This window comes from Pongo abelii, chromosome 6 (genome assembly GCF_028885655.2).
Source record: "Pongo abelii isolate AG06213 chromosome 6, NHGRI_mPonAbe1-v2.0_pri, whole genome shotgun sequence".
Taxonomy (NCBI): domain Eukaryota; kingdom Metazoa; phylum Chordata; class Mammalia; order Primates; family Hominidae; genus Pongo; species Pongo abelii.
This window is the reverse complement of record NC_071991.2, coordinates 27,547,863-27,568,599: the sequence shown is the minus strand read 5'-3', so window position 1 is coordinate 27,568,599 and position 20,737 is coordinate 27,547,863. Positions and strand designations below refer to the sequence as shown.

At 44.9% G+C, this 20,737-nt stretch overlaps 1 long non-coding RNA gene across 4 annotated transcripts; it reads left to right on the top strand.

Annotated features, from left to right (window-relative positions):
- Nucleotides 1-2: 2 nt before the first annotated feature.
- On the top strand, nucleotides 3-20,630 carry LOC129060641 (uncharacterized). Of its 4 annotated transcripts, none has more exons than XR_010140704.1 (11): nucleotides 68-285; nucleotides 4,307-4,398; nucleotides 5,496-5,627; nucleotides 8,833-9,048; nucleotides 9,345-9,462; nucleotides 9,973-10,137; nucleotides 12,203-12,261; nucleotides 13,719-14,203; nucleotides 17,787-18,283; nucleotides 19,626-19,684; nucleotides 20,300-20,630. It is a non-coding gene; the product is annotated as an uncharacterized LOC129060641 (long non-coding RNA). The 4 variants fall into 4 exon arrangements; XR_010140703.1 differs by lacking the exons at nucleotides 17,787-18,283; nucleotides 19,626-19,684; nucleotides 20,300-20,630 and adding exons at nucleotides 6,092-6,322; nucleotides 8,614-8,730; nucleotides 17,293-17,612; XR_010140702.1 differs by lacking the exons at nucleotides 17,787-18,283; nucleotides 19,626-19,684; nucleotides 20,300-20,630 and adding exons at nucleotides 6,092-6,322; nucleotides 17,293-17,612.
- The last annotated feature ends 107 nt before the right edge of the window (nucleotides 20,631-20,737 follow it).

The following is a 20,737-nucleotide window of genomic DNA, read 5'->3' as shown; positions in this document are numbered from 1 at the left end:
GTGGAGCCTGGTAACTGTGACCTCCCCGCCAGGTCCTGTGTGTTGCTGGCTGGAGAAGGATAGTTGACAAACTCCGACTTAGCACAGTGTTTATGTCGGTCAAAAATAGAAAACTATGTCCGGGCGCGGCCAGCGGGAGGAGCCCTTCAGGCCAAGAGCAGCCTGGCAACATGGCGCGACCCCATCTCTGTAGTCCTAGCTCAGCCCCACAGCTACTGGAACCCCAAGGTTCAAGGCTCCAATAAGCTGTGATCCCACCACAGCACTCCAGCCTGAGAGACTGAGGTAAACTCTGTCTAAAAAATAAAAAAAAAAAAACCAAGTGTGTAACAGGGAGGGACTGCTTAAAGAAAACATGAGGCTGGCTGGGCCCTGTAATCCCAGCACTTTGGGAGGCCGAGGCGGGAGGATGGATGGCTTGGGCTCAGGAGTTCGAGACCGGCCTGGGCAACATGACGCAACCGCGTCTCTACAGAAGATACAAAAACTGGCCGAGCGTGGTGTGCCCCTGGCCTAATTTTTGTATCTTTTGTAGAGATGAGAGTCTTGCTATGTTGCCCAGGCCAGTTTCGAATTCCTAGGTTCAAGTGATCTTCTTACCTTGGCCATCCGAGTTTTCGGGATTACAGGCGTGAGCCACCGCGACCCGCCTTGGTTAGGCCATTTAATAGCATAAGAAAGTGTTCAGCGGCTCATGACTGTAATCCCAGCAGTTTGGGAGGCCGAGGCGTGTGGATCACCTGAGGTCAGGAGTTTGAGACCAGCCTGGCCAACATGGTGAAACCCAGTCTCCACAAAAAATACAAAAATTAGCCGGGTGTGGTGGCACATGCCTGTAGTCCCAGCTACTCGGGAGGCTGATACAGGAGAATCGCTTGAACCCAGGAGGCAGAGGTTGCAGTGAGCCGAGATCCCACCACTGCACCCCAGCCTGGGCGACACAGCGAGACTCCAAAGTTTGACACCAGCCTGGGCAATGTAGTGAAACCCTGTCTCTACAAAACAAACAAAAAACCCAGGTGTAACTGTGTCCACCTGTGGCCCCAGCTACTTAGGAGGCAGGAGGATCACTTGAGGCCAGGAGCTCAAGGCTGCAGTGAGCTATGATCATCCCACTGCTTTCCATCCTGAGCAACAGAATGAAACCATGTCTGTAGATAGTTAGCTAGCCAGATAATTGATATGTAGTTTTGTATTATAAATTTTTTTCGTAGATTTTAACATGTTGTTGTAAAGTAGCATTCAATACATCAGCATTTTACAGTGTTACTAGTTGTTAATATGATTATGTTTTTCTGAAATAGTGTCCTTCGCAACAGCAGTTTTGTCTTTCAAAGCACATAGATAGGCCCTCAAGTGAATTTGTCTGATGTTGGCGACCTTGGTACCCTTTTGTCCACTTGATTGGAGCAGTCAGTCAATAATTTAGGTCACTATTGGCCTTAGAAGAAGAGCCCAAAGGCGCTGGTGTCCAGTCGCCTTCTAGAAGCATTTTCACCTTCCCTTAAAGTTTCCGTTGATGAAAGTAGAAGTACTATATGTAGAACTGACTCAGTGCTGCCCTGGCAACTTTGTATATTAGGCCAAATTTACATTTCTTACCTTTATGAGAAGCATCCTGGTAGGGTAGTGGAGTTACACATGAAGTCTGATCTCAGCTGCACTGTCCAGAGATGCAACACAGTCCAATCAAATAACATTCTCTGAGCCTGTTTCTTTAGCTGTTAAATAAGAATAACAATTATACCCATCTAAAAAGACAGCTTATTGTATTTGAGTGGTCTTTTATTTTCTGTGAAACTGTCTTTAACACAGTATTTTCATTTCCATACCACATTTGTTTTTTGTTTTGTTTTTGATTTTTTTTTGAGATGGAGTCTGTTTTTGTTTTTGTGTTTTTTGAGATGGAGTCTTGCTGTTGTCACCCAGGCTGGAGTGCAGTGGCATGATCTCCACTCACTGCAACCTCCACCTCCCAGGTTCAAACGATGCTCCTGCCTCAGCCTCCTGAGAAGCTGGGATTACAGGTGCCCACCACTACACCCGGCTAATTTTTTTTTGTTTTTGTTTTTTATTTTTAGTAGAGATGGGGTTACATCATGTTGCCCAGGCTGGTCTCAAACTACTGACCTCAAGTGATCCACCCACCTCGGCCTCCCAAAGTGCTGAAATTATAGTCGTGAACCACCGAGCCTGGCCTTTTTTTAAAGAAGGATTTCTTGGCCAGGCGCCGTGGCTCACGCCTGTAATCCCAGCACTTTGGGAGGCCAAGGTGGGTGGATCACCTGAAGTTGGGAGCTCAAGACCAGCCTGACCAACATGGAGAAACCCTGTCTCTACTAAAAATACAAAATTAACCAAGTGTGGTGGTGCATGCCTGTAATCCTAGCTACTCAGGAGGCTGAGGCAGGAGAATCGCTTGAACCCAGGAGGTGGAGATTGCGGTGAGCCCAGATCAGGCCATTGCACTCCAGCCTGGGCAACAAGAGCGAAACTCCCTCTCAAAATTAAAAAAACGTTTCTTAAAACGATATTTTCAGTATTTTATAGATGATGTGTGAGCAGCAATCTTAATAGGACGTTATCTGACTCTTTGCAGGACTGGAAGATGACAGTGGCAGCTGATATGATCCAGATGTCTCTAATTCTTTTTTCTTTCTTTCTTTCTTTTTTTTTGAGATGGATCCTTGCTCTGTTGCCCAGGCTGGAGTGCAGTGGCATGATCTCGGCTCACTGCAACCTCTACCTCCTGGGTTCAAGCAATTCTCCTGCCTCTGGCTCCTGAGTAGCTGGGATTACAGGCACGCGCCACCACGCTTGGCTAATTTTTGTATTTTTGGTAGAGACGGCGTTTCACCATGTTGGCCAGTCTGGCCTGGAACTCCTGACCTCAGGTGATGTGCCTGCCTCGGCCTCCCAAAGTGTTGGGATTACAGGTGTGAGCCATCGCGCCTGGCCCAGATGTCTCTAATGCTAACATGAGATGTATTGCAGGTTCATAGCAGAGTGAGTTGCTGGTGTATCCACAAGGAAATGAGCATGGAACTCTCACGACAGCTGTCCTGAGTAGTGTGTGTGTGCTGTTCTTGAATATCTCACTGCTCATTTATACACAGGCTTTCTAGTGACTGAGTCGACAGTATCTGTTTCATAAATAATGTAGCCCTATTTCTTTTCTTTCCTTTCTTTCCTTTTCTTTTTCTTTCGACATGGTCTTGCTCTGTTACCCAGGCTTGAGTGCAGTGGTGTGATCTCGGCTAACCACAACTTCTGCCTCCCTGGTTCAAGCGATTCTCCTGCCTCAGCCTCCTGAGTAGCTGGGATTACATGTGCCAGCACTCCTGGCTAATTTTTGTTTTCTTTTTTTTTTGAGACAGAGTGTCACTCTTGTTGCCCAGGCTGGAGTGCAATGGTGCTATCTCGGCTCACCGCAACCTTTGCCTTTTGGGTTCAAGCGATTCTCCTGCCTCAGCCTCCCGAGTAACTGGGATTACACGCATGCGCCACCACGCCTGGCTAATATTGTATTTTTAGTAGAGATGGGGTTTCTCTATTTTGGTCAGGCTGGTCTCAAACTCCCGACCTCAGGTGATCTACCCTTCTTGGCCTCCCAAAGTGCTGGGATCACAGGCATGAGCCACCGCGCCCAGCCTAATATTTGTATTTTTAGTAGAGATGGGGTTTCACCATGTTGGCCAGGCTGGTCTCGAATTCCTGACCTCAAGTGCTCCGCCTGCCTTGGCCTCCCAAAGTGTTGGAATTACAGGCGTGAGCCACCACGCCTGGCCAGCCCTATTTCTTTAAGCCTACACATTTTGCACATGTTAAAAATATTTGAACATATAATTATCCAACTTCCCTTGTTTATGTATGCTTGAATTTTGTATAATCTTAAATTTGTTTCCAATCTAAGCTTTATTTTATCCCCTTTCTTCTATATTTGTATAGCTTTAGGTGGCTGTCTTCATTGAAAGTTTTTTCTCAAAAGCCTTAAGATAGAATATAGTTCTTGGCATCAATTTGAAAGTTATTTGAGGAGAAGGGGAGATTTATAATGATGACTCAAATGAAGCAAACTAAAAAATAATGAAGCAAGACAGGAAAAAGCAGTATTCACTTGAGCACATCCCAAAAGAATAACATTTCAAATGTAACTAGAAAAAGTATGCTGAAGATCACAATACAGAAATAATTATTAATACTCAAAATAGCTTTAAAGCCCCGCTCAGCTTTTGAATGTTGTTGACCCGGAGGTGGCTGTAACTCTAAGATGGTTCCTTCAATAATGACCATTTTCTTTTTCAAGATGATGATTATTCTCCACCTTCTAAGAGACCAAAGACCAACGAGCCACCACAGCCACCAGTCCTGGAACCCGCCAATGCTGGGGAACAGAAAGTGAGGGAGTTCAACTCTGATAAGTTCTCAGCGAAATCCATGACCTTTTCCTTCATCTTCTGGACTCTCAATGTGACTGATGAAAGTTACAACATGCTCTGCAGGGGGAAATGCTTTAGCGTGTATTACTACATTGTAATCTCATCCTTGTAAAGCCAGGAGCATTTTGAAAGTCACATTACAGACAGTGTTTAAACATAGTTTGAATTTACCAAAGCATAGGACATTGTATCATCTGATATTAATTAGTTGGCGCAAAATTAGTGCTAATGACTTAGTAATTCAGTAATTTCTCTTAGCTTTAAAACCTTCTTTATTTCAGAACTGTTTCACCTCTTGGTTTTCATTTTTGTGTGTCACTGCCTGCCAGCTGCTAATTTATTAACTCCCAGTGGATCATGTGTCCTGTGAAGGGACTGCATGAGATTTTAGTGGCAAATTATGTTGATGATTTGTATTTTAAATAGTTTGAATAAATAGAACATTGAGCTTGTATAGATTTTGAAAATAGTATTTTAATATTTTACTGTGTCATAGTCACAATGATTGGATATATATTGAATTTATATGTACATTAAGTTGTTTTATGTTTATGTTCTTTAGCATTCTAACTTGCAACTGTATATTTGTTATGTCTTTTTTTTTTTTTTTAAGAAGATTAGACTCTGATTTATTGAGGCATCTGTTAAGTGGCCCAGGCTCTGTGTAGGGGGTGAGGTTAAAGCAGGAAGAAGGGTAGTGAGAGGCAGGGGTGCCAGGATTTGATTGGAGTACCTGGGGGTGCTCCAAGGCTTCTCAAGTTTCCCTGGTCCTGGCCGGCTGTGCTGCTGGCCTGGGCATCTGATGAGCCTGCAAGGGTGAATCCCAAGAGGTGGGTGGTCCAGGGGCTAGGGCAGGGACTTTGGAGTCATGCTGTTGGCTTTGAATTCAGACTCCTACACTTAGTAGCTGTGAACTCTCCATGCCTCAGGGACCTGCAGAACTGAGCTCTATCTGAGCCAGGTCCCATCCAGGCACTGGAGATCCGTCCAGAGGGAAACCGCCCTGGGTTGCTCACTATCCACTGCCTTCTCAAGCAGACCCTTGTCTCCTTCTAGGCCCTCACAATCCAGTGGAGGAGGTGAAACTCATCTGCCTCTATCCGTCTGGGCGCGTCTCATGCCAGGTGCATCAGTGGACATGGGCCATGCTCCTGGGCTTCCGAAGTTGGAGAAAGTTGCCAGGCTCAGGTGGGTACATCAGAGCAGCTGCTGCCCTCTGGACACAGTGACAAAAGAACACTCTGGGCCTGGAGCCCTGGGCAGGGGCATTGGGCAAGGCTGTTGCACTTCCCTGAGCCTGTTTCCCCATCTGTAAAGTGTGTTGATTGTATCTCCCTGTGGGCACTGAGGGCTCAGTGTTAGTTTGAGAGTCAGCATCTGGGGTTTGGGCTGTAATTCCCCTTCAGCCCCATAGCTGGGGGGAACCAGGGCCTTTGTCGGGATTAACCTGGGTGTCAGTCTAGCTTCGTGCCCCTGGCTTGGGCTCAGCACCTGAAGTAGTCTAGGGAGCAGGTGGTCCTGGTGGGGGTTAGGGCTTTTCCCTAGACTGAGGTCACACCCATACCCAGAAATCTTGGTGACTGCTCTAGGCTAAGGATGCACCTGGCCCCCAGGGTGCAGGTAACACCCCACCTTACCTTTCTTCCTGCCAGGGTCAATCTTCAGACCTCAGGACTTTGCAACCTATCCCACCTCCCTCTCTGGCCAGCCTTGAATGCTTGTGGGTCCAGCACTTTTTCCAGGCTGTCTCCTGGTTGTCCTTCTGCCTCGAGGCCTGGCTCATGCTGCTCCCCCTCCCACGCACCAAGAGCTACAAGGACCACTCCACACCCAGCTCAGCCCCATCCCCTCGGATAGTCCTTTCTCTTTCCTCAGGTGACCAGGTGCATATCTTGGTGTGAGGACCTTCCTTGCACCTGGGAATGCTTACTGGTGATCTCAGTCACAGAGACCAAGGGATTTACCTGATATGAGTGCCCTTGGTTCACTGCCTACATGGCCAGGGAGGGAATCAATAATAGGCTTTTCACTTGCTCCAAGGGCCAGTTCTCCTGGCCCCACGGTCTAGGGATGGAGGATACTGCCGGAGACGCACCCCTCACTTCCCAGCTGAGGACTGTGGGTCATCTGAGGGTTATTTCACAATCCTCGCATGCACTACCCCCTCAGCTCTGCAAATATCAAACAATGCAGCCTGCCTAGGGGACAGTGGGCTCAGGAATGCCCAGATAGTCCCCAGAGTGCCCTTGGCAGGCCCCTCATCTAGCTGCTCCCATAGCTCTGTAGCAAGTGTTCTAATCTTTTTTGACTGTGGAGCTTGCTGAGAATGAGAGCTGTGGACTGTTTCCCAAGAAATGCATGTGTACGCTCTCAAAACAAAACCTAGCATCGTGGTCAAGCGCAGTGGCTCACGCCTGTAATCGCAGCAGTTTGGGAGGCCGAGCCAGGCAGGTCACCTGAGGTCAGGAGTTAAGAGACCAGCCTGCGCAACATGGTGAAACCCCGCCTCTACTAAAAATACAAAAAATTAGCCGGGCATGGTGGTGGGTGCCTGTAATCCTGGCTACTCTGGAGGCTGAGGCAGGAGAATCGATTGAACCCGGGAGGCGGAGGTTGCGGTGAGGTGAGATCGCGCCACTGCACTCCAGCCTGGGTGATGAGCGGAACTCTGTCTCCAAAAAAAAAAAAAAAAAAAAGCCTTGCATCATTTCAGGGGGCTCACACCTCCCTAAGGGCCTGGTAATTGAACCCCTCAGACCTGAGGGTGAGAAACCTTGCCTCAGTTCTTCCCTGGGTGATCAGCCCAGGGGTAAGGAAGGAGAAGCCAGAAAGAAGGACCCATGAGAAGGGCCCCCTCCTGGAGTTGGAGGCCCACTCCCTCCTGCCCCTGCCTCTCCTCTGTCCAGGACTCCTCCCTGCTCTGCCCCACTCCTGGGGCCATAACCATCAGGAGCTGCATTGGGGTACAGGCCCCAGCGGCAACCCTGGGCACAAAGTGGGCAGGCTTACCTGGAGGGGATCAGAGTAACATGGCAGGAAGTGAGGGGGAAAGCCACCCTGGAACCGCGCCTCTCTGCCCCCTGACATCACTGGGTGCACTCCTCCCTCCCCTCACTGAGACAGTGGCATGAGTTCCATGCGAGCGCTGTCCTGCTCCCTCTGCTGCCTCTTTATAGTCTTGGGGCTACCATAACACTTTCCCTTCCCCAGCCCCGCCAACCTGGTGGGACATTGGGTTTCCCTCTCTTAGGGTCCTGGGGACAGGCCCATCCTGTATCATACCTGCAGAGAGACTTTTTTTCTTCAAGGCCTGAGGAGCAGCCAGGTTCCATGAGTTAAATGCAGATCTGAACCATACCAAGCTGGGATTGGGGTACACACTCTCCTCTACTGAAAAATAGCTAGGGATTCCAACTTGGTGAGAGAGAGAGTGGGGCAGAGGCAGACCAGGCAAGGACTGATCACCTGGAAAAAGCCTGCCATCAAAGGCCTTGGCGAGTGCTCGGTGCAGTGGCTCACTCCTATAATCCCAGCACTTTGGGAGGCTGAGACAGGTGGATCACTTGAGGCGAGGAGTTCGAATCGAGCCTGGGCAACATGGCAAAACCCCATCTCTACTAAAAATACAAAAATTAGCTGGGCATGCTATGCTCGTGTAATCCCAGCTACTCGGGAGGCTGAGGCAGGAGAATCGCTTGAACTGGGGAAGCAGAGGTCGAAGTGAATGGAGATTGTGCCACTGCACTGTAGTCAGGGAGACAGTGTGAAACTGTGTCTCAAAAAAAAAAAAAAAAAAAAAGAAAAGAAAAGAAAATGGCTTTGGCAGAAAGACCAGCCCAGCAGTGCCTTCCCTTGGGTTTCTCCTGGGTAGGCCTCTGCCACGAGGAGACACTTCCTTCTTCCTATCCAGGGCCCGCAGCAAAGGAATGTCTGCTTCTGGGGGTTGGGTTGGGTGGGGGACGGCTGACAGAACTGGAAACCTTCTTCAGGTGGGTTTCTTTCCCCCAAGATGGAGCCTCACTCTGTCACCCAGGCTGGAGTGCAGTGGCGCAATCTTGGCTCACTGCAACTTCTGCCCTCCTGGATTCAAACGATTCTCATGTCTCAGCCTCCTGAGTAGCTGAGATTACAGGCATGTGCCACCACACCTGGCTAATTTTTGTATTTTTGGTAGAGACGGCGTTTCACCATGTTGGCCAGGCTGGTCTCGATCTCCTGAAGTGATTCGCCCACCTTGGCCTCCCAAAGTGCTGGCATTACAGGCATGAGCCACTGAGCCTGGCCCCTTCAGGTGGGTTTTGAAGCTTCACTACAATACTAGTTTCCTGTGGCTGCTGTAACAAATTACCACACACTTAGTGACTTAAAACAACACAGATGTGTTCCCTTACAGTTCTGAAGGCCAGAATTCTAAAATCAGTCCCACTGAGGCAAGGTGGGAGCAGGGTCGGTGCCTTCCAAGGCTCTGCGGGAGAATCTGTTTCCTGGCCCTGGAGCTGGTGTGCACTCCTCAGCTTGTGCTGCCCGTCTCGAATGACTGGCATTTCCTGCTTCCATCACTACACCTCCCACTCTCTCCATCACCTGCTCTGCGCTTATAAGGATCCTGGTGAGTACATCAATCCCGCCGGTACAAGCTGGCCAAAGACCCTTAACTTCATTATATCTGCAAAGCCCCTTTTGCCCGTATAAGGTCATGTTCACCGGTTCCCGGGATTAGGATATGGGCATCTTGGGGGCATCAGCCTGCTACAGCTAGGCTGCAAAACTGGTACACCCTCCTGCTGTTTCAATGATAGGGAGAAAAAGGGTTGGCATTTTTTGCTTCGGGGTCCCTCTTAAACTTGTATCTTTAAGGTCTGGGGTCCCTCTTAGCCTTGTGTTTTTGTTTTTTTCTTTTTTGAGATGGAGTCTTGCACTGTCGTTCAGGCTGGCAGTGGCACGGTCTCGTCTCACTGCAACGTCTGCCTCCTGGCTTCAAGCTATTCTCCTGCCTCAGTCTCCTGAGTAGCTGGAACTACAGGTGCCTGCCATCATGCCCAGCTAAGTTTTATATTTTTGGTAGAGACCGGTGAGGGTAGGGAGGGGGGTTTTGGCTATGTTGCCCTGAGCTCAAAGCGATCTGCCCGCCTCTGCTCCCAAAGTACTAGGATTACAGGCCTGAACCACCACACCTGGCTGCTGTAAAGTCTTATTTCCACCAGTTGAGACAAGTTTTAGGAAGTTTTCTAAAAGACCACTGGAGATCTCTTTGTGGCCTCCCTGTTACCGTGTTTAATTTGATTGAACTTTTCTGCCCTCCTGCTTTACAGAAATTAAACAGCTTAAAAAGGGGTACTAAACGTTAAAACTTCTCTAATAGTCTCCCATTAAACCAATTCTAAGAACCACCAGAAAAGGGAAAAATTTTTTTGAAAGCAGTAAAATGATATGGACTGTTAGAATGTAAAATATAGGAAATAAGTCATTATGTGTTAGTGCTGCTCTGACATAGGGATATTTTATTGAGAATCAACTTTTGCTCAATTTTCAGAGAAATGGAATAATCGTATCGCTGATCTTCATAAACAAGTTGAAGAATTGTCTGAAAGAAAATATGGTATGTCTAAACTGGAAAAGTCCTGTAATCCTTTGTTCATCAGCATTTACACAATGGAGTTACATCACGGGAGTACCGTGGATAAGACCAGGGCTGTTGGTGAGTCATATCATCCTTACACGTCTCTCCTTGTAAGGTGCTTTATGGTGTCTGTCTAAATATTAGAAACATTCTTTGTTTCTAGATTACTGCAAAGCTAAATTAGGAAAAGTTGTGTTTCTTTAATTATTAGCATTTCTTTTAAACTTTTAGCATGGATATTGGGAATTTATTTACATATTTATTGCAAAGCTCTGGATCTTAGAGATTTAATTGAATTTTTTTTTTTTTTTTTTTGAGATGGAGCCTCACTCTGTTGCCCAGGCTGGAGTGCAGTGGCGCAATCTTAGCTCACTGCAACCTCCGCCTCCCGGGTTCAAGCAGTTCTCTGCCTCAGCCTTCCGAGCAGCTGGGATTACAGGCTCCAGCCAGCCACCACGCCCAGCTAAATTTTGTATTTTTAATAGAAATGGGGTTTCACGATATTGGCTAGGCTGGTCTTGAACTCGTGACCTCTTGATCCACCTGTCTTGCCCTCCCAAAGTGCTGGGATTACAGGTGTGAGCCACCGTGCCCGGCCAAATATTATTTTTTTAAAACTGTTTCTCTTAATCTGCTAATCTGTTAAATTCAGAATTCGGCTGGGCACAGTGGCTCACGCCTGTAACCGCAGACAGGCAGATGACCTGAGGTCGGGAGTTCGAGACCAGCCTGACCAACATGAAGAAACCCCTTCTCTAATAAAATACTGAAAATACAAAATTATATGGGCGTGGTGGCGCATGTCTGTAATCCCAGCTACTCAGGAGGCTGAGGCAGGAGAATCGCTTGAACCCCCGAGGCAGAGGTTGTGGTGAGCCAAGATCATGCCATTGCACCCTATCCTGGGCAAAAAGAGCAAAACTCCATCTCTAAATAAGTAAATAAATAAAAGTTTGGTACTTACCAAGGTGCCCCTATTGTCTCTACTTTTATCTTGATGCATCACTGAGTTGACATTAGATTTCAAATTCATCATTGCCCTTATATTATTCTATCCTGAAGCCATCTTTATATAATGATGAAAGAAATGAGCAATTTGTTATTATCCTCTCTCTGTTGGTATATATCAAATGCTCACCTAAAATTAGCAACAATGAGTGAGAAACATCATGTGTTTTACTGTTTTTATTTGGATGAGTATTTACTTGTAACCTACTAGCAAACTATAAAATTGTATGAATGATACGCAGAATTTTAACTAAATTGCTTTAAGTGAACATTTAAACATGGTAAACCATATTGATGATATTTATGTTAATATGCTTGAAATGAACATTTTTCTTCATCATGAGTAATATAACCTTACTCCTCAATGAAAATCTAGAATTAAATTTGCTAATGAATTCAATAATATTTCCATAATATTTTTAGTTATGTGCTTAAAGTTCTCTTAGTGTTTCTCCCACTTTTTAATAGCTTATGCCTTTTTTACCTTTGGTTTTTTTTTTGGTTCATTTTAAAGCAAAAATCTCGCAACACGTGCTACCTGGAAACATTGTAACCTAGTGGTAAGACCATAGGCCCTGGGGACACAGGCTGGCCACATCTCTTCTACTGTCTGAGCCTTAGTATCCTCTTTTTGTGGTCATGAGAACTGAAGATCTATCCCGAAGATTTGATAAGATAGTAAAGTGCCTTACATAATACCGGACATATAAATACACAGTAAATGCTTCCTCCTTATATTTTTATTTATTTATCGAGACAGAATCTTGCTCTGTCGCCCAGGCTGGAGTGCAGTAGCGTGATCATGGTTTCTGCAACATCTGCCTCCTGGGTTTAGGCAATTCTGCCTCATCCTCCTCAGTAGCTGGGATTACAGGTGCCTGCCACCATGCCCTAATTTTTGTATTTTTAGTAGAGATGGGGTTTCACCATGTTGGCCAGGCTGGTTTTGAACTCCTGACCTCGTGATCTGCCTGCCTTGGCCTTCCAAAGTGCTGGGATTACAGGTGTGAGCCACTGTGCCCAGCCTGTCTTTTCTTATCACAACCACCCTTGGTGATTAAATGTTAAATATGTACTAGTGGATATTACTTTGCTGAATATTGCCTAGTGAATATTAAGTATTCTCACCTTTCAGACATGAACTTATGAATTCAACACGTGAAGATTTACAACTTGATAAACTAACTTCAAGAGGTAGGTCTTCAGTCTTAAGTCAGATTAGAAGATTATGTGAAATAATTACTTAACGCTTAACATTGAATTTTTTTAATGGTACCTTCCACATGAAATAATAGGCCTCTAAGTATTAATTATGTGCCAGGACAGGAGAATTCATGTTGTCAAAATTCTAATACTCTCTAGAACAATAAACTCATTTTCTTTTTATTAACCCATTATAAATACATGTAAATATTGCATCAGTGGGTAGACAGAACCGAAAGAACAATATTTGTTCTACTTTTGAGATGCAAGATTTATCTGGCATAATGCGTTGAACAGGTAATTATTGAAGTCTACACCCGTTAACTGAACAAGCATTCATCAAATGTCCATGATACCCAGGATATAAGAGTATGGAGCCTTGCATATCATCTCTTAATTGTTAGATGTGTTTTGAAAGAAATAGAAATATAATTGATTTTCTTATTGTTTTGGCTCTGGAGTGGAGTGGGGAGAAAACAGAATGGAATCACACTGTTTAGGTTTACTAAAATGGAAGGATTGCCAGCAAGATCATATCGCTAGTCTCCCCATAGGAAATAAATGTCACCTGCTAGCTGTTCTTTTTTTTGGAGTTTTGTTTTGTTGCCCACACTGGAGTGCAGTGGTGTGATCTCAGCTCACGGCAAGCTCCACCTCCTGAGTTCAACAACTCTCCCTGCTTCAGCCTCCCAAATAGCTGGGATTACAGGCACCTGCCACAGTGCCTGCCTAATTTTTGTATTTGTAGTAGAGTTGGGGTTTCACCATGTTGGTCAGGCTGGTGTCGAACTCATGACCTCATGGGATCCGTCTGCCTCGACCTCCCAAAGTGCTGGGATTACAGGCCTGAGCCACTGTGCTTGGCCGTAATGTTTTCTATAATGCTTTATTTTAGGAAAGTAAATACAATGAGTGGGACTCAGCTCCAGTTTTCTCTTACTGTTTTTTTTTTTTTTTTTTTTGAGATGAAGTTTCGCTCTTGTTGCCCAGGCTTGGAGTGCAATGCCATGAACTTGGCTTACTGCAACCTCCGCTTCCCGGGTTCAAGAGATTCTCTTGCCTCAGCCTCCCGAGTAGTTGGGATTATAGGCGCCCTCCCCCACGCCTGGCTAATTTTTGTATTTTTAGTAGAGGTAGAGTTTCACCATGTTGGCCAGGCTGGTTTCGAACTCCTGACCCAGGTGATTCACCCGCCTTGGCCTCCCAAAGTGCTGGGATTTCGGGTGTGAGTCACTGCACCCAGCGGCGATGGGCTATTTCACCGCAGATTTTGATAAGCAGAATATTAACATTTATGGTGTTTCACTTATACTATTTTTCTTTGGACTCAATTACAATAACAGAAGTAAAGATCTAAGTATAAAAGATAAAGACCAATACAGGTTTAATAATTATTCTTTTCTACGTATTGTATTTAAATGATATCCCTTTTTCTGTTTGTCCTTAAGCCTCAAGCTGCAAAAGCCAAAGGTCCGGTGATGACCTCATATCCTTTTTTCCAGTCTCATGTTGAAGATCTTTATGGAGAAGTCCTTTCCAAAGGAACTTTTTTTGTGGGGGGCGGGGATGGGGTTTTTACTCTTCTTGGTCAGGCTGGAGTGTAATGGCATGATCTTGGCTCACTGCAACCTCTGCCTCTTGGGTCCTAGTGATTCTCCTGCCTCAGCCTCCTGAGTAGCTGGGATTACAGGCGCCCACCACCACACCAGGCTAATTTTTGTATTTTTAGTAGAGATGGGGTTTCACCATGTTGGCCAGGCTGGTCTCGAACTCCTGACCTCAGATGATCCTCCTGCCTCGGCCTCCTAAGGCCTGTAATCCCAGATTGGGACCATGCCTGGCCAGGAATTTTTTGTAAGAAGGCTGTCTACTAATGGAATTCCTGGCCCGGAGAGGATATTACTTTCAAAGGAAAGGATTCATGTTGTAAAAGGTAAGACTCTTGGATTCTTATTGGACTCTTATGTCTGTTCTGAATAATACATCTTTCTTATTGTTGACCAATATTCATTCACCACTTGGGATATATTTAATTAAGTCTGAATTATTTTATGTTTTTTTTTTTTTTTTTTTAAATACTGATTTTCTCTCTGGTTGCCCAGGCTGGAGTGCAATGGCGCCACCTTGGCACACCACAACTGCTCTCGGGTTCAAGCGATTCTCCTGCCTCAGCCTCCCAAGTAGCTGGGATTACAGGCGTGCCACCGTGCCCATCTAATTTTGTATTTTTAGTAGAGATGGGGTTTTTCCATGTTGGTCAGGCTGGTCTCGAACTCCCAACCTCAGGTGATCTGCCTGCCTTGGCCTCCCAGAGTGCTGGGATTACAGGTGTGAGCCACCGCACCCGGCCTATTTTATGGATTTTTATCTTCCGCTTTTTAATTTATCTGGGTCCAACATTGAGTCAGTCATGCCAGTGTTAGCTTTTGAAACATGAACACTGCCCGCACCTGACTGGCATGGAACTGACATTTTCTTTCACAATTTTCTGCTACTTTTGCTAAAAAATAGTATCCATGTCTTGTTTTTAGGCCTGAGATTTTAAAGCCTATGTGGGAATATATGATTGTTCTTATAGATGTGTAGAGGAAGATAGTCTTGAATGCAGTGTGATATAAAAGGATCCCATTTAAGATTTTTGTAATATGCTTCAAAGACCTGCGGGTTGCAGAGTTACCAGTTTACTTGTGAGGGCACATGCTCCACGAAGCACCTTCATTATGAGACCATTTGCAATTATTATTTTGTTTGGTTACTCTGTAGAAACCTCAAATGAAGATCTAGTTGTGCTCAATTATCCAGATTTTCTTTTCTTAATTTGTTTGTTTGTTTGTTTGTTTTTCCCTGAGTCAGAGTGTTGCTCTTTCACCCAGGCTGGAGTCGAGTGGCGTGACATTGGCTCCTTGCAACCTCCGCCTCTTGGGATCAGGCAATTTTTTTGGCTCAGCTTTCCGAGTAGCTGAGATTACAGGCGCCTGCCACCACGCCCGACTAATTTTTGTATTTTTAGTAGAGATGAGGTTTCACCGTGTTGGCCAGGGTGGTCTCGAACTCCTGACCTAGTGATTTGCCTGCCTCAGTCTCCCCAAGTACTGGGATTACAGGTGTGAGCCACTGTGCCCAGCCTGTCTTTTCTTTTCACGCCCACCCTTGGTGATGAAATGTTAAATAGGTATTAGTGGATATTACTCAGCTGGATATTGCCTAGTGAATATTAAGTATTCTCACCTTTCAGACATGAATTTACGAATTCAGCACGTGAAGATTTACAACTTGATAAACCAGCTTGGGGAGGTAGATCCTCAGTCTTAAGTCAGATTAGAAGATTATGTGAAATAATTACTTAATGCTTAACATTGATTTCTTGGCCAGGCACGGTGGCTCACGCCTGTAATCCCAGCACTTTGGGAGGCCGAGGCGGGTGGATCACGAGGTCAGGAGATCGAGACCATCCTGGCTAACACGGTGAAACCCTGTCTCTACTAAAAATACAAAAAATTAGCCGGGCGTGGTGGCGGGCGCCTGTAGTTCCAGCTACTCAGGAGGCTGAGGCAGGAGAATGGCATGAACCCGGGAGGCAGAGCTTGCAGTGAGCCGAGATTGCGCCACTGCACTCCAGCCTGGGCGACAGAGCAAGACTCCGTCTCAAAAACAAACAAACAAACAAAAAACATTGATTTCTTTTAATGGTAGCTTCCACATAAAATAATATGCCTCTAAGTATTAATTATGTTCCAGGACAGGCCGGGCGTGGTGGCTCACGCCTGTAATCCCAGCACTTTGGGAGGCCGAGGCGGGCGAATCGCAAGGTGAGGAGATAGAGATCATCCTGGCTAATATGGTGAAACCCCATCTGTACTAAAAATACAAAAAATTAGCCAGGCCTGGTGGCGGGCGCCTGTAGTCCCAGCGACTTGGGAGGCTGAGGCAGGAGAATGGCGTGAACCTGGGATGCGGAGCTTGCAGTGAGCCAAGATTGCACCACTGCACTCCCGCCTGGGCGACAGAGCGAGACTCCGTCTCAAAAAAAAAAAAAAAAATTATGCGCCAGGACAGGAGAATTCATGTTTTCAAAACTCTCATACTCTCTAGAACAATAAACTCATTTTCTTTTTATTAACCCATTATAAATACATGTAAATATTGCATCTATGGGTAGACAGAACCGAAAGAACAATATTTGTTCTACTTTTGAGATGCAAGATTTATCTGGCATAATGCATTGAACAGGTTGTTATTGAAGTCTACACCAGTCAACTGAACAAACATTCATCAAATGTCCATGATACACAGGACATGAGGTTTCCTTTTAGAGTATGGAGGCTTGCATATCATCTCTTAATTGTTAGAAATGTTTTGAAAGAAATAGAATTATAATTGATTTTTTTACTTGTTTTCACTCTGGAGTGGAGTGGGGACAAAAGAGAATGGAATCACACTGTTAAGATTTACTAAAATGGAAGGATTGCCAGCAAGATCATATCCCTAGTCTCCCCGGACCTTTGACTTTTACAGGTTGAGCTATAAGAACAATTAGAAAAAGGGATATCATTTAAACACAATATGTAGAAAAGAATAATTTCTACATATTGTGAATAATTGCATCTGCTAGCTGTTCTTTTTTTTTTTTTTTTTTTGATGGAGTTTTGTTTTGTTGGCCACACTGGAGTGCAGTGGTGTGATATCAGTTCATGGCAAGCTCCACCTCCTGGATTCAAGCAATTTTCCCTGCCTCAGCCTCCCAAGTAGCTGGGATTACAGGCACCTGCCACAGTGCCTGCCTCTTTTTGTATTTGTAGTAGAGTTGAGGTTTCACCATTTTGACCAGGCTGGTCTTGAACTCCTGACCTCATGTGATCTGTCTGCGTTGGCCTCTCAAAGTACTGGTATTACAAGCATGAGACACTGGGCTTGGCCATAATTTTTTTTTAAATGTTGTTTTATTTTAGGTAAGTAAATACAATGAGTAGGAGTCAGCTCCAGTTTTCTCTTACTGTTTTTTCTTTTTTTCTTTTTTTTGAGATGGAGTTTAGCTCTTGTTGCCCAGGCTGGAAAGCAATGCCGTGATCTCAGCTCGCTGCAACTTCTGCCTCCCAGGTTCAAGCGATTCTTCTTCCTCAGCCTCCCGAGTAGCTGGGATTACAGGCACCCTCCCCGACGTCTGGCTGCTCTTTATATTTTTAGTAGAGATGGGGTGTTACCGTGTTGACCAGGCTGGTCTCGAACTCCTGACCTCAGGTGATTCACCTGCCTTGGCCTCTCAGAGTGCCGTTATTAATGGGTGTGAGTCACTGCACCCAGCTGTAATGGGATATTTCACTGCAGAGTTTGATAAACAGAATATTAGCATTTATGGTGTTCTTTTTATTTCACTCATACTATTTTTCTTTGGACTCACTTACAATAACAGAAGTAAAGATCAAAGTATAAAAGTTAAAGACCAATACAGATTTAATAATTATTCTTTTCTACATATTGTGTTTAAATGATATCCCTTTTTCTGTTTGCCCTTATAGCTTGAGCTTTAAAAGCCAAAGGTCCAGTGATGATCCTATACCCTTTTTTCCAGTCTCATGTTGAAGATCTTTATGTAGAAGGCCTTTCCAAAGGAACTTTTTTTGGGGGTGGGGGGAATGGGGTTTTCACTCTTCTTGCTCAGGCTGGAGTGCAATGGTGTGATCTTGGCTCATTGCAGCCTCTGCTTCTTGGGTTCAAGCGATTCTCCTGCCTCAGCCTCCCGAGTAGCTGGGATTACATGCGCCCACCACCATGCCAGGCTAATTTTTGTATTAGCCTGGGGTTTCGCCATGTTGGCCAGGCTGGTCTGGAACTCCTGATCTCAGATGATCCTCCTGCCTCGGCCTCCCCAGGCCTGTAATCCCAGATTGGGATTACAGGCTTGAACCACCATGCCCGGCCAGGAATTTTTTGTAAGAAGGCTGTCTACTAATGGAGTTCCTGGCCTGGAGAGGTTATTACTTTCACAGGAAAGGATTCATGTTGTTATTAAAAGGTAAGACTCTTGGATTTTTATTGGACTCTTATCTCTGTTCTGAGTAATACATCTTTTTTATTGTTGACAAATAATCATTCACCACTAGGGTTATATTTAATTAAGTCTGAGTTATTTCATGGTTTTTTTTTTCTTTTTTGTTTTTTGAGACGGAGTTTCGCTCTGGTTGCCCAGGCTGGAGTGCGATAGCGCGATCTTGGCTCACTGCAACCTCTGCCTCCTGGGTTCAAGCGATTCTCCTGCCTCAGCCTCCTGAGTAGCTGGGATTACAGGCATGCACCACCACTCCCATCTAATTTTGTATTTTTAGTGGAGATGGTGTTTCTCCATGTTGGTCAGGCTGGTCTCGAACTCCCAACCTCAGGTGATCTGCCTGCTTTGGCCTCAGCTCTGCTTTGATCTGCTTTGATCTGCCTGCTTTGATCTGCCTGCTTTGGCCTGCTGGGATTACAGGCGTGAGCCACCGCACCTGGCCTATTTTATGTATTTTTATCTTCCACTTTTTAATTTATCTGGGTCCAACATTGAGTCAGTCATGCCGGTGTTAGCTTTTGAAACATGAACACTGTCTGCACCTGACTGGCATGGAACTCATATTTTCTTTCATGATTTTCTGCTACTTTTGCTAAAGAGAATAGTATCCATGTCTTGTTTTTAGGCCTGAGATTTTAAAGCCTATGTGGGAATATATGATTGTTTTTATAGATGTGTAGAGGAAGATAGTCTTGAATGCAATGTGATATAAAAGGATCCCATTTAAGATTTTTGTAATATGCTTCAAAGACCTGCAGGTTGCAAAGTTACCAGTTTACTTGTGAGGGCACATGCACCACAAAGCACCTTATGAGACCATTTGCAATTGTTACTTTGTGTAGTTACTCTGTAGAAAGCTCAAAAGAAGATGTAGTTGTGCACAATTATCCAGATTGTCTTAATTTTTTTTTTTTTCCTCCCAAGATGGAGTCTTGATCTTTCACTTAGGCTAGAGTGCTGTGGCGTGATGTTGGCTCCCTGCAACCTCTGCCTCCTGGGTTCCGGCAGTTCTCCTGCCTTAGCCTCCCGAGTAGCTGGGATTACAGGCGCCTGCCACCACATCTGGCTAATTTTTGTATTTTTAGTAGAGACGAGGTTTCACCATGTTGGCCAGGCTGATCTTGAGCTCCTGACCTCATGATCTACCTGCTTCAGCCTCCCAAAGTGCTTCAACTTGGGGAGCCACTGTGCCCACCCTGTCTTTTCTTTTCACACCCACCCTTGGTGATGAAATGTTAAATATATACTAGTGGATATTACTTTGCTGAATATTTCCTAGTGAATATTAAGTATTTATTCTCGTCTTCAGGCATGAACTTATGAATTCAACTCGTGAAGATGTACAGCTTGATAAGCCAGCCTTGTGAGGTAGGTCTTCAGTCTTAAATTAGAAGATTATGTGGAATAATTACTTGATGCTTAACATTGATTTCTTTTAATGGTAGCTTCCACATGAAATAATATGCCTCTAAGTATTAATTATGTGCCAGGACAGGAGAATGCATGTTTTCAAAATTCTCATACTCTCTAGAATGATAAACTCATTTTCTTTTTATTAACCCATTATAAATACATGTAAATATTGCATCTATGGGTAGACAGAACTGAAAGAACAATGTTTGTCCTACTTTTGAGATGAAGATTTATCTGGCATAATGCATTGAACAGGTTGTTATTGAAGTCTACACCAGTCAACTGAACAAACATTCATGAAATGTCCATGATACGCAGGACATGAGAAGTTTTCTTTTAGAGTATGGAGTCATGCGTATCATCTTTTAATTGTTAGGTATGTTTTGAAAGAAATAGAAATAATAGATTTTCTTACTTGTTTTGGCTCTGGAGTGGAGTGGGGATGAAACAGAATGGAATCACACTGTTTAGATTTACTAAAATGGAAGGATTGCAGCAATATCATATCACTTGTCTCCCCATAGCAAATGTCACCTGCTAGCTGATCTTTTTTAATTTTTTTTTTGTGAGATGGAGTTTTGTTCTGTTGCCAGCGCTGGAGTGCAGTGGTGTGATCTCAGCACGTGGCAAGCTCACCTCCTGGATTCAAGCAATTCTCCCTGCCTCAGCCTCCCAAGTAGCTGGGATTACAGGCCTCTGCAACCACACCTGCCTAATGTTTGCAATTGTAGTAGAGTTGGGGTTTCACCATGTTGGCCAGGCTGGTCCTGAACTCCTGACCTCAGGTGATTCATCCACCTCCACCTCCCAAAGTGCTGGGATTACGGGTGTGAGTCCACTGCATCTGGCTTTAATGGGATATTTTGCTGCAGACTTTGATAAACAGAATATTAGCATTTTTGGTGTTGTTTTTATTTCACTCATACTGTTTTTCTTTGGACTCAATTACAATAACAGAATTAAAGACCAAAGTGTGAAAGGTAAAGACCAGTACAGATTCAATAATTA